Genomic DNA, 12,435 nt, shown 5'->3' with positions numbered 1-12,435 from the left:
CATGCACAACTTCCTCACATTTTTACAATGATTAGTTTCATGCACACTGCTTATGTACAGGCCTGTACACAATGTTATGGATGTACATCTTTTATGATATCTTCACCATTTTGTCAAATGTCATAAAAAAATATTTTCCCTGATTGAAATCTTTCCACTGCATGCCCCAGTACTGTCAAGTATTTACATTTATTGGTGTCCACACACTTACATATGTACACATTAAAATACATGCCACTTATACAACCTCTCCAGAAATATGTACTCTATTAATTATTGTTGCTTCACAACACAGTAGAGCAGTTTAGTTTCTTTCAGTTGCACAATGTGTGCAACTGAATGAAACTAAACTGATGTTTAGTGTACCACTAAACTTGTCTGTCTATATCTGCATAACTGCAGTGCCTTGGGCTATTGAGTAAACATTCCTCCTTACTATATAGGTTTGAGCAGGCACACCTTAAAGAAACATGTAGTGCAACAGTTTGTGTGTGTGGAGGAGGGGAGTGAAGCTAACATAGGTGTGTCTTGAGCAGAAATTATTTAAGGCCCATGTTTTCTGTTCTGACCACCTGCCTCCTTAACTGAGTGAAACAACTTGGCTGAGTTGGTATGTGGGAAAGTCAAGACCATGGCTCGGCTATGCTTTGCAGAAGTGGGCTTGCTGGTTCTATTAAATCTGGCCTTGGTGAGTATTTACCTCAAGCTATATCAGATTTTCTTCATCCTGATACAAGGTGAGATACTGTAGGTGCTGAGGAAGTCTTTTACTGCAGAGCAGTTTATTCTCTAGATAGATTCAATTATACACTTATAACAAATTAATTCAGGATTACACTAAGTATCTCAGAGTATCTTGAATGATTATTCAAAGCCCTGAGACAGCGTTAAAGATGCACACTTTTTGCAGATAATGTGAGGGAATATAGCATTTATTCATTTGTGTTTATTTACGTCGGTAAGAACACAATGTACAGCACCTTCAGTCATCTTATCTGTCATACTGCAGGTGCCGTCACAGACCACAGTAAGTGAAGCTATTTCACAATCCTGCTGGGCGGGCAAGCGTTTCATGTAGGAAGCTGTGTTCAGAAAGGGTTTGTCTTTTACAGCTTATATAACATAATGGGCACAAATAGACATTTACATCAATATACTCATATTGGCATTTGCATAAATCAGTAATTCATAGTGTACATAAAAGAAAACAAAGCAATGCAGGCACATATAGCATTTAGACCGTTACTTTCTAAAAGGTATTATTTGATGTGTTTAACTGACTGACTGACTTGATTCAATTCAATGAAATCAATCTCATGTCAGAAACAGTTAATTTTCTGCCACATTAACCACTAGCACTCTGCTTTATAGAAATATTCACATCTCACAGATAAATTAATGTGTATTATTAAGTCGGTTTGTCCCAGTTGATCTTGGGGTCCCTGCAGAGTCGTTTAACAGAGTTTGAAAAGTTGGAAACCACTCGAACACGGTTTCTCAGATCCGCAGTCAGGTAATAACTGGGAAGATAATCTCAACAGCTGAACGAAACTAAAGTTTGACAGTACTATCTGCAAACTAATTTTAAAAACAAAGTTTACTATCGCCCAAGTTAAAAATATTATACATAGCTTTGCAAAAGAAAAATACTTGTTAAAGCGTAAAGTAAAAAAAATATTCTAAGAAAAAAGTAAAAATGTGTAGCAAAAATGTGAAAATGTGTTAAGAGAAGGTCTCCAGCTGTTTGCTTTTGTTTTCAGACCAGGGGCATGTTCAAAGTGCTGAACTGAAGTCTTTGCACCAAAAATGTTTCCCCACCTTCAAACCTTTGTCTTGTCAATGCTCAGTTTGATTCAACATTTGGTTACGAAACACTGCAGGACCGAATCTGAGATTCTAAGATTCACCATGCTCCTGAAGTACATTGTATTAAACACACAATTATATGAACCTGAATACATTTACACTGTTCATATATGTGAGATTTTGAAAGATAACATTTAAATAAAACTATTTGTTGACTTTTGCTAAAATTAAAGATATGGTCTATGTTAAAACCACGTGTTAACTGTCTAACTATCTTTAATGTTTACAAAAATTCAATGCGCACGCTCTCCCTTTCTGGTTAAACATACTACATGTTGGATTGCAGCACTGGAAAGTGGAACAAAATACTGTTAACCACACAGAGCCTTAACAGGCATTCATTTATAGCAACATTTGACAACTGTGAGTTTTTTTTTGCGTATAGCAACACTAAAGCAGGAATAATGTTAATGAAGGCAAACGTAACTGCAGCGGCTCATTCACCATGCTTGCTCACTATTTTGCCCTCACACATAACGTCAGTCCGATTGACAAATATATTATTACAAGCCTACCCATTTACACACAACCTTCTCATGATATATATCACACAAATCTAAAACTGGTTCGGTTTATATCCATGTAATGAAAAACCATCCAATTTAAGTAAAAAATTCAACAAATACAGTTGTGAAAGAGACCTTTATTTGAGACGTAAAATAAAATAGTCTACAGAAACACCAATCTGCCCACCCTTCCTCGCTTCATCCATCGCTGGGTTTTATGCAAATTCAACAAAATACAATGCATAATTTCCATTTGCTGCATATTTACCGCATTCATCTCAGATCAGACTGATGTGTTCAGAGCTGCTCTTCAAGGCTACAGCCAAGTCACCAAACAGCACCGAGACAAAAAGTCAGCAAAAAAAGGTGTGCTATTCAAACTTTGTGAATATGAATAAAAAGTGTAAAAATTGTGATTAATGGAAGAAAATACAAAATTTGCCACACAATTAAGGAAATTTATGCAGCACAATCAGTTTGATCATAACAATTACAAAAAAATATTTTAATTGCTATCTGAATGTACAAGCTGTATCAGAGAGTAGTAAATGTGACTTTCACAAATTTTACCGTCCAAAAAGAGTTTAACGGTCTGTTTGCTGAATGCAATCTCTGTTGAAATGAGTGTGTATGAGTAATAAGTGTAAAGTGTGTATGTGTTTCAGATACTCACCATTAAGGCAACAAAGTGGCCAAAGGCTCTCAGAAGGCAGAAGAGAGAGTGGATCCTTCCTCCTTCAAAGCTGACAGAGAACATAGACTATACAAAAAAGAGTCACATTGCCAAGGTAAATGAACTCGAGGACGTTTCTCCAACAATTAGCATAAGGGGGGTCATATTATGTTAGACAAACTCGCGCAATCTGACATGGTGCTTTTTGCATGAATTAACTCTATATTGCTAAATACGCTAAAGCTGCTTCCTGGCACACCCCAACACCAAAACATAGTAGAAAAACTGTATTAAAGATTGTAATTGTATTGCTGAAAGAGAGAAAGATCATTTCAATGAGCTTGTCAAATGACGACTGGCGCTGAGCTGAAACAAAAAAATCCATAATAATCCATAATAATAATAATAATAATAAAGGCTGTGAGGGTTCTCATCCAGGTCATTGTTTCCAAGGAATGTTAATCTCAGGCAACTGGAATTGCTAGTTAAGGCTTGAAGACATTTCACCTCTCATCCGAAAGACTTCTTCAGTTCTGAGTTCAAAACGTATAAGCCAAAATGTAAAACTGCTTCTTCCAGCCCAATGGACTTCAAGGAAATGTTAAACATGTTTTAGCCAACCCTCCTGTACCATTGAAATATGACATTAAGGTCTGCCGTGTGAAATATCTACAACCACCTTAGATGGGGCTCTATAAAGTCTAATAATAAAATTAACTGTGAGTGGAAAAGGCGTTTTCCAAAGCAGCAGCTCCGCTCTTAGTCTATTAAGTGTTTTGAAATTGTGGGAAATGAATTATCATGAGAGCAACACTGTGATGTGTCATTTAAACATTATTTTTCAGACATTATATTTAGAAATAATACTTAACATATATATGCACATGACACACAATTTTAGCATTGAAGAAATCCTCACTGTAGATGATGAGGAGGAATGTTTTTTTTTTTTAATCTCTGTTTGGTTTGTGTTAGATTCGCTCGGATAAAGACAAAGATCACAAGGTGGAGTATTATCTGATTGGACCTGGAGCTGACAAGCCTCCCTTCAATCTTTTTGTGGTGGATCACGACACAGGATTCATTCAAATCACTGGACTTTTGGACCGTGAGGAACGCTCACACTACAACGTAAGTTTTCTAGCCATATTACTTTTGGGCAAGACAGACAAATTAAAAAAAATGTCAATGTTTCCTTCTGAACATTAATTGAGCCTGCACAATTAATTTACAATCAAATGGGTTTCATGTTTAAAAGAGATTTGTAAGTTGAATCGTGAATTGTTACTAACCTGCTAAAAATTAAACACTTTTTTATTTAGATTCCATAACTGGCTACTGGTGTAATTCTGTCATTAATGCACAAGTTTAACCTTTGACAAAACAATAATTGTTAATTGAATTTCTATTTTCCTCCTTACATTGTAAAAAATCATTTCCAAGCTAACCATTTGCTGAATTCCTCTATCACGTAGCTAACAGGAATTGCTAAACACAGAGATGGGACAATGGCAGAGGAAAACATCCCATTGACTGTCACAGTCCTGGATCAGAACGACAATCCTCCATATTTTGAGCTGCAAGGCGGCAATGTCACAGAAGCAAGCAAAGAAGGTACACATTGATACTAACAAATTTAAACTTTTAGGTTATCTTATTGTTTGCGATCATGCTGTACTGTCGTTTGTATGCAATTTCATGTTTTGACTAGTTTGTTTTTTACTCCACTTTTTAATATACCATTAAAAAAGTTTCATGGTTTTTGTTCCATAAGATAAGTTATCATTTCAGGATGAAGGACTTAACAGAACAGTGCTAGATACCAGGTCTGGACTACTGATATTAATGTGATGCTCCACAGGCACATTTGTTATGCAAATCGAAGGAAAGGATAAAGACCAGGAAGGAACAATCAATGCTGAGATCGCTTACAGCATCATCAGTCAGGAGCCGAAGGGCACTGGCCAGATGTTCACCATAGATAAGAAGACAGGAAAGCTGTATGTCAAAGAGCAAACACTGGACAGAGAGGTAAGAGCTGAATGGGTCATAGGTTTGTAGTTTGATTGTCCTCACTGCATCATTGAATACATTACATGGAGGAAAAGCTGATGCAAGAGTCTGCTCCATATACAGCATTAAGGTGACATAGTTTGCTCTATATAAGTAAGTAGTTATAGTTCCCTTTCGTCATGTAATAGTTTGTCAAGTCAAGTCAGCTTTATTTGTGTGGCTCAATATCACATACAATACACACGTAGCAAATGGCAGAGGGATCTGCAGAGGAGCCCTGTAGGTGGACACACCCTAGCGTCTCTCTGGATGAGAAGCTGCTTACTGTTGAGACAGCTCAGGAACCACAGAGCTGAAAAACATCGGACCTGTCGACTCCACACTGTGGAGCCCAAAGGCCAGTCCAGTCACAGGATGTAGTAAAGTGTAGTATAGTAGAAGTAGTAGTAGTAACCTAGCTTTTGCAGCTTGTGTCCAGGCCCTCAACCAATGTCACGATCCTGTGTTTGTCAGTTGTGTTCATTTCCTGTTTTGTAGTATGTCTTCTTCTTGTTGGTTTTGTTGCTTTACTTTCGGTCCTTGTGTTTCCTGTCTCGTTATACCTGATTGTTTCCTCCTGTGTGATTGTCCTCACCTGTTCCACTTTGTCATCAACCCTGTGTGAATTCAGTCTTAGCCGGTGTCTTTCCCTCACCTCTTGTTGGTTCATCCTGTTTGTTTCCTGGTTGTGCGCTGCTCTTGTCCCTGCGTGTGCTCATGGTTGCTCTTGTATATGTTCCTCGTTGTCTCCTTGATCCATGTTCCTGGTTATGTTCCTAGTTTGTCTCTGTGCTCCTCTTCTTCTTGACTGTGTTCCTTTGTGCTCCTTGTTTGGTGAGCTATTGCTATTGTGTTCTGTCGTTCATTGTTTCCTGTATTAGTTATTTCCCTGTTTACCTTGATGTGCGTGCTTTAGCATTTGTTTCCTTTTCCACTAACCTTATGCTTGTATAAATATATACATACTGTCTTGTCACTTAATAGTTTATTCTGTTATCTGTTTGGCTCAGCTATTGAATCCAACTCTTGTTTTCCTTGTATCTCATGACACCCAAGAGAGAGACTCCGGGGAAGAAGTAAAGTTAGAGAAATGCAGTAATCAATCAATCATTCATAGTCCTGTCCATTGTGAAAGTCCTTAGTACTTTAAGCGCATGGAACACAAGGGATGTATGTACTTCATAACAGGGAATGAGCTGTCTTTATGAAAGCCTAACCTTAACGGCATCATTAAGTTTGTCAGTCAAAAATGGTGGTCCTTAGTTTGAAAAATGTCTACAGGTACAAAATTCTGACACTATCACAAATTTAGACCCAAACTCTGTGACTAATACTAAAAATCATGTCTGGGTCACAAAGATGTCAAGCTGATAACACATTTTGGCCATTATGCAAATGTAGAAATGCATTAGTAATATCTATAACGGACAAACGTTGATGGCTTATATGATCAAATTTCAAACTGTATTAACACTGAGTGTCACTTCTCCACCTGAAAAAAGGTCATATCTAAGCAGCTTTTTTCCACACTAACAGAAATAATATTTAATGTTTGTAAATAGCACAGAAATGTGTTTAGTTTATGCTTCTGTGCTGTTTTACCTCCAACAGACTCAAGATCTCTACAAACTCATTATAAAGGGGGTTGACCTTGGCGGGGCGCCAGGGGGGCTTACAGGTACAGGGACTGTGGAAATCAAAGTCCTGGACATCAATGATAACATGCCGTCTCTGAAGAAAACAGGGGTAAGAAAATGAGCTGTACCCAGGGTTAATACTGCAGTATCACTGCATGTCTGGACGATTTATAGACTTTTAAAGCCAAAATTACACCTACAAACACAACCCATTAGCTTTCTGTGACCAAGTGTTTGTTTATATTACTATACCATAAATGTACAAAATTAAACAATACAGTACAAGCAATAAACTCCACAAACCATTAATTATACACTACACATACACTAATTATCTAACCAAGTGGTGCTCAAACTTTTTACATCGGGTACCACCTCAGAAAATATTTGGCTCCCCAAGTACCACCACTATGGCCGATTTAAAATACAGTAGCGTATGCCTACCCTATTCAGCTGCTATGCAAAATTAGATTAGATTACATTCAACTTTATTGTCATTGAGCAATGTACAGGTACAAGCCAATGAAATGCAGTTAGCATCCAACCGGAAGTGTAAAAATGTACGATAATATATACAGAATAACTATAATGCAAGCAGGAAGCAAATTTATTCCTCATAAGAATATTATTTATTCTGACCTTTTTCAGTCACAGCCACATTGTACAGTTTGGTGCTAGAACTCCTTCATATGAAAAACTCTCCTAAAAGGGGCAGTCCCTCTTACACCCACAGCATGTTCAAACACAAACACACACAGCATGTGAGAACATAAATAACAACTGCATTTCAGTCAAAAACACAAACAGCTGTACTTCAAACACACAGCATTTCGGCAACTATTTATAACTCTTATAGGCCTGACAGAACAGAAAGTCCTCCTAATAGCGACTATTTTTAATGCGTTCGATCAGTGTCTTCCTGACGTCATCTGCCATGGCTCCTATCCTCCGCGACACTATGTCATTTGTAAGTGGCACCGAGTTTAACTGTTTGGCGACCTTCTCGCTACACATTATGTGTACCATCTCTTTGGCTAATGGTAGACACAGCTCTTCACCAATTGTGTGCGGCTAACCGGCTTTCACTATGAATAGGCTGGCACGATACGAAGCCTCCTGTGCTTTAACCCAGTGTTTTTTAACCGGTGTGCCGCAAGAGATCGTCAGGTGTGCCGTGGGACACTATCCAACTTCACTTTATTAGTCCATGAGACGGATCGGCAGATCGCAAATTTCGAAGCGCGCTGTGCCAACGTAAGCACTCAGTTCACAGATGTCCAGGCTGCTTGAAATATCCTCTGCCTGATTCGCAGATTTCGTCCTTTTAGTTCCCCTCTGCATCATCCTCTACTATCAGTAAGGCTAGTGGTGTGCTGTGTGCATTTATGAAAGGCTAAACTAATTTTTAGTCGCATTTCAATTACCTCATGGTTCAGATATTTTTATGTGATTCCGCGTACCACTTGTGGTAGGTGTACCACAGTTTGAGAACGACTGATCTAACCCATTATACTATAAGTGTGTGTGTGTGTGTGTGTGTGTGTGTGTGTGTGTGTGTGAACACACACCTTGTGTTTGATTGAACATTTTCTTTGGTCTTTTCCTCCACTTCTTCAGCTCAACATAAAATAAGACATACAGAAATACAAGTTATGATTATCAAGCCGGAAAAAAACCCTTTTTCCCTTAACAGTATTCTATAACATGTATGACCTTTCCATGGAGGGATCCTCCTGTGGCCAGATGAATCCCACCTAAGCACGCTCTCCTTGTCCAGTCTGATTTTCCAGTGAACATGCATAAGATTTCTGTCCTGTGAGTCGTCCATTGGAAATGTCATCTTTGAGCCACGCTTTGAGCCTTTGTTTGGCAGAGAATGAGCATTCACATGGAAATGTTTTCACTGGAAGTATCAGGAACATTTTGAACAATGCATTGTGTGTTGGTGTATTGGGAAGCGCCCTTACCATCACCCTCATGCTCTTTGTGTTGCTGCCTTCAGTATTTTCAGGCTTATGATTACTTTAGTTTATGAAAATTACTTTAGCATTGCTTTTGAACACAGAACACCAAAACTTCCTTCTATATAATAAAAACAATGAAAATCATCTATGAGACCTATGTTTTTAAAACCAGGTGTAGTTGCTGGCTGTCATGCAGGTTATGGCATGTTGATTGCCTTAAAGAGGAACTCGTAAAACTACTGAGTTCAATGGAACTGCTCCAGGCAAAATTAGGGTGGATCTGGATTTCACATAGAGCATAACAAACAGCAGAGCAGAAAAGATTGACTGTTTTTAAAATGGAGTGAGAAGCAACTGCTTTATTTATGTGCTGAATGGTGTACATTTTTAATGCTGACTGTTTTCAATCCTATGTTTTTTTGCAGTACACTGGCTCAGTGGATGAAAATGTTGCCAATGTTGTTATAATGAGAATCGAAGCTATTGACATAGACCTTGAACACACAGACAACTGGCTGGCTGTCTTTAACATTGTAAAAGGAAATGAGGATAATCTCTTCTCCATTGAGACGGACAAAGAAACCAATGAAGGAATCCTGAAACTGATCAAGGTACAAATACTTTCACAAGGATGATTCAATGCTCTGAGAACAGATGCAAGAGCGTGAATGTAACCTTAATTAATGCTATTTTTGTCATTTCAAATTGTTTTTGATCATTCTCTTTGCTTTCTCCCAATTTGGTTCACCCAAAAGCCTGTGGATTTTGAAGAGGTTCAGAATCTGGAGATCGGCTTGATGATCGAGAACGTAGCTCCTTTTGTGGTGGGTAGTGCTATAGCAATGGATGTGGACGTCCAGGTAGGAGAGGGTGCAGCTGGAGCTGGAGCTGGAGCTGGAGCTGGAGCTGGAGCTGGAGCTGGACCTGGACCTGGACCTGGACCTGGACCTGGACCTGGCATTGGCGTTGAAGCTGATGTGGGTGCTGGACTGGGCTTAGACTTAGACTTAGGTTCAGATGTAGGTCTTGATGTTGATTTGGAGGCTGGTGCCAATGCCGGGGTAGATGCTGGACTGAATGCAGGACTTAAACCAGAAGCAGGTGTGGGCCCTGGAATTGGGCTTAAGCCTGGTGTTGGGCCTGGTGTTGGAGTTGGACATAAGCCAGGGATCAAACCAGGACCAGGGTCAAAACCAGATACGCCAGCAAAAAGCTATCCAATTAAGATTGCAGTGAATAATGTGCCAGAGGGTCCAGCCTTTATACCAGATACCAAGTCTGTATCTGCATCAGAAGATCCGAATGAGGTCCCCAAGGATGGCGTGATCGCAGTGTTTGCTGCTGTGGACCCAGACACTGGAAAACCAGCCGAAGACGTCCAGTCAGTCAAGCTGCAATATACATACATATTGTACAAAATGACAGCAAATAATGATGATATGATAATGATAATAATAATTTGTTGTTCTCCAGTTATGCCAAAGCCGCTGATCCAGACAACTGGTTGACCATTGATGAGGAAACAGCTGAAATTAAACTAAACAAGATACCCGACAGAGAGTCCAAATTCTTGATGAATGGTACTTATATTGCCAAGATCATTGCCATAACTCAAGGTAATCATTTTGTTTTGTTTTATTATTAATTCTACCATCATGATAGGTTTTTGTTTGACCTTTTCTGCATCCACAGCTGAAGGTTTAGCTCCTCTAGATTATTCACAACCTGTCTGAGTTGTCTAATCAAAGTTGCTGCTGGTAATTAGTCAACTGATGCATGTTGTACTTGACAGAACCTGCCAAAGAACATTTTGTCTCAGGGTGTGTTAGCCATGGAATGAGAAGAACGGAAAACCCCAGAGGCAACAAAGGAATGTGTTCTGACAGTTTTTTTTTTTTTTGTTAAAACATATTTGTCACTTTGGTTACTGACAGCTGTCAATATGTCAGACAAAATTATTTTCTACCGTGTGGAGCTGAGTCCTAACAAGCTAATTCTGAGTCAGCCAGCTCCTTTCTTCTTCATTACACACACAGCAAACCTGAGCTAAACTGAATCAGGCAAAACTGTCTAATTTCACAGCCTGCTTCCACAGCTGGGCTGTGTTGATGTAGCAGCACAGAGATTGCCTCAAACCTTTTTTTTTTTTTTGCTCTAATGGGCAACAGGGTGGATGTCTAAGGGCTTTTTTTTCTAATATCTTTTTTTACTGACTTATGCAAAGAGCAGATACAAAACAATCGTAAAAATAAATATATTTCAAGTATATGTTGTATCGATCACTTGTACAAAGTTTAAGCAGTCTTGGATATATCACATACAAAGAAGGGGAATAAGAATTAATAAATAGCAAATAAGGCAATCCCAGGCAATCAGGAAGAAAGAAAACAGAATCAGAAAAAACACATGTGCATAGATAAGTCAAAGGATGTCACAGTGCTTTCATCTACATGTTAAACGACTAAGCTAAGCTATGAAACTTTTTTCACTTATCTGCAGGAAATTACACTGTCTTGTGTTTTAAGTTGTTTTACCAAGTGGCCCTGTTGTGATCCTCAGATATGCCACAGAAGACAGTCACAGGAACCATAGCCATTCAAGTAGTCGACTCCAACGACCACTGCCCCACCCTGACCACAAACCGTGACAGTCTGTGCTCTAATGAAAAAACTCTTTATATCACTGGTTTTGATGAAGATGTCAGTCCAAATGCTGCTCCATTTAGCTTCAAAATCATAGCTGAAGGGACACAAGGCATCTGGAACATGGAGGTTATCAATGGTAAGAAAATGTGCTTCAACTACTGTATTTTCCTTTCTGAAGTAGTTGATTGTACAGTAGTTGAGATTATCATGGTAGAAATAGATCTGGTTGAATCAGTTATTCTGTGCTTGGTTGCTTTTCCATTGATGTAGGCTTGTGAATGTATAAAATATATTGTGTCATGGTATTTTGTAACATTTTAGTCATTTTGAATAAGATCAAACTCACCTCACTTACCTTGAAATAAAATTTACAATATGACATAATACAATACATTTTCAAACATTGAGATTTAATTGAAAAAATGAAAATGGAATTTCACAAGTTTGTCTTCTTTGTTCTGTGTAGAAACCACTGTAGCTCTTAACTCTCAGGAAGATCTGTGGCCAGGCTTCTATGAGCTGCAAGTGGAGGTGGCGGATGCACAGGGTCTCTCATGCCCAGCCAGAGAAGTCTTTCATTTGGATGTTTGTGCATGTGACAAAACTAGGATATGCAGCCCAAGGACAGCTACATTCAAAACATCATCATCTGAGCTCTCTTCTCCAGCCATTGGCCTGCTGCTCACCGCAGTATGCTTATTGCTCTGTGAGTTAACAAACACAATACCTACAAACAATAACAGGACATAGTTTTGTGTTATGATTTATCGTCAGAAAACCTTAATGGTTACTGGATTTCATCCAAAATTACCATAATCCCATTTGCATGAACTTGTTACTTTTTTTGCAGTCATCCCTCTTCTGCTGCTCTTCTGTCAGTGTGGCGGAATAGATGGCATCTTTCCCGACCAATTTGCTGATCTGCCGTTTGATGCCAAAGAACACCTCATATCTTATCACACTGAGGGGAAAGGTGAAGACAAGGTAGGTCTTCATGTTTGTCTGAGTTTAACTTATTTTGTTAAATCAAAAATATTTTGCTACATTTTTATATTTTACCAAAGCACTGGATTTGATGCTGTACAGCACATG

The sequence above is a fragment of the Genypterus blacodes genome, unplaced genomic scaffold, assembly GCF_046128005.1.
Source record: "Genypterus blacodes isolate CSIRO-AG114 ecotype Tasmania unplaced genomic scaffold, CSIRO-AGI_Gbla_v1 ptg000019l_1, whole genome shotgun sequence".
Taxonomy (NCBI): domain Eukaryota; kingdom Metazoa; phylum Chordata; class Actinopteri; order Ophidiiformes; family Ophidiidae; genus Genypterus; species Genypterus blacodes.
Note: the sequence above shows the minus strand (reverse complement) of the source record.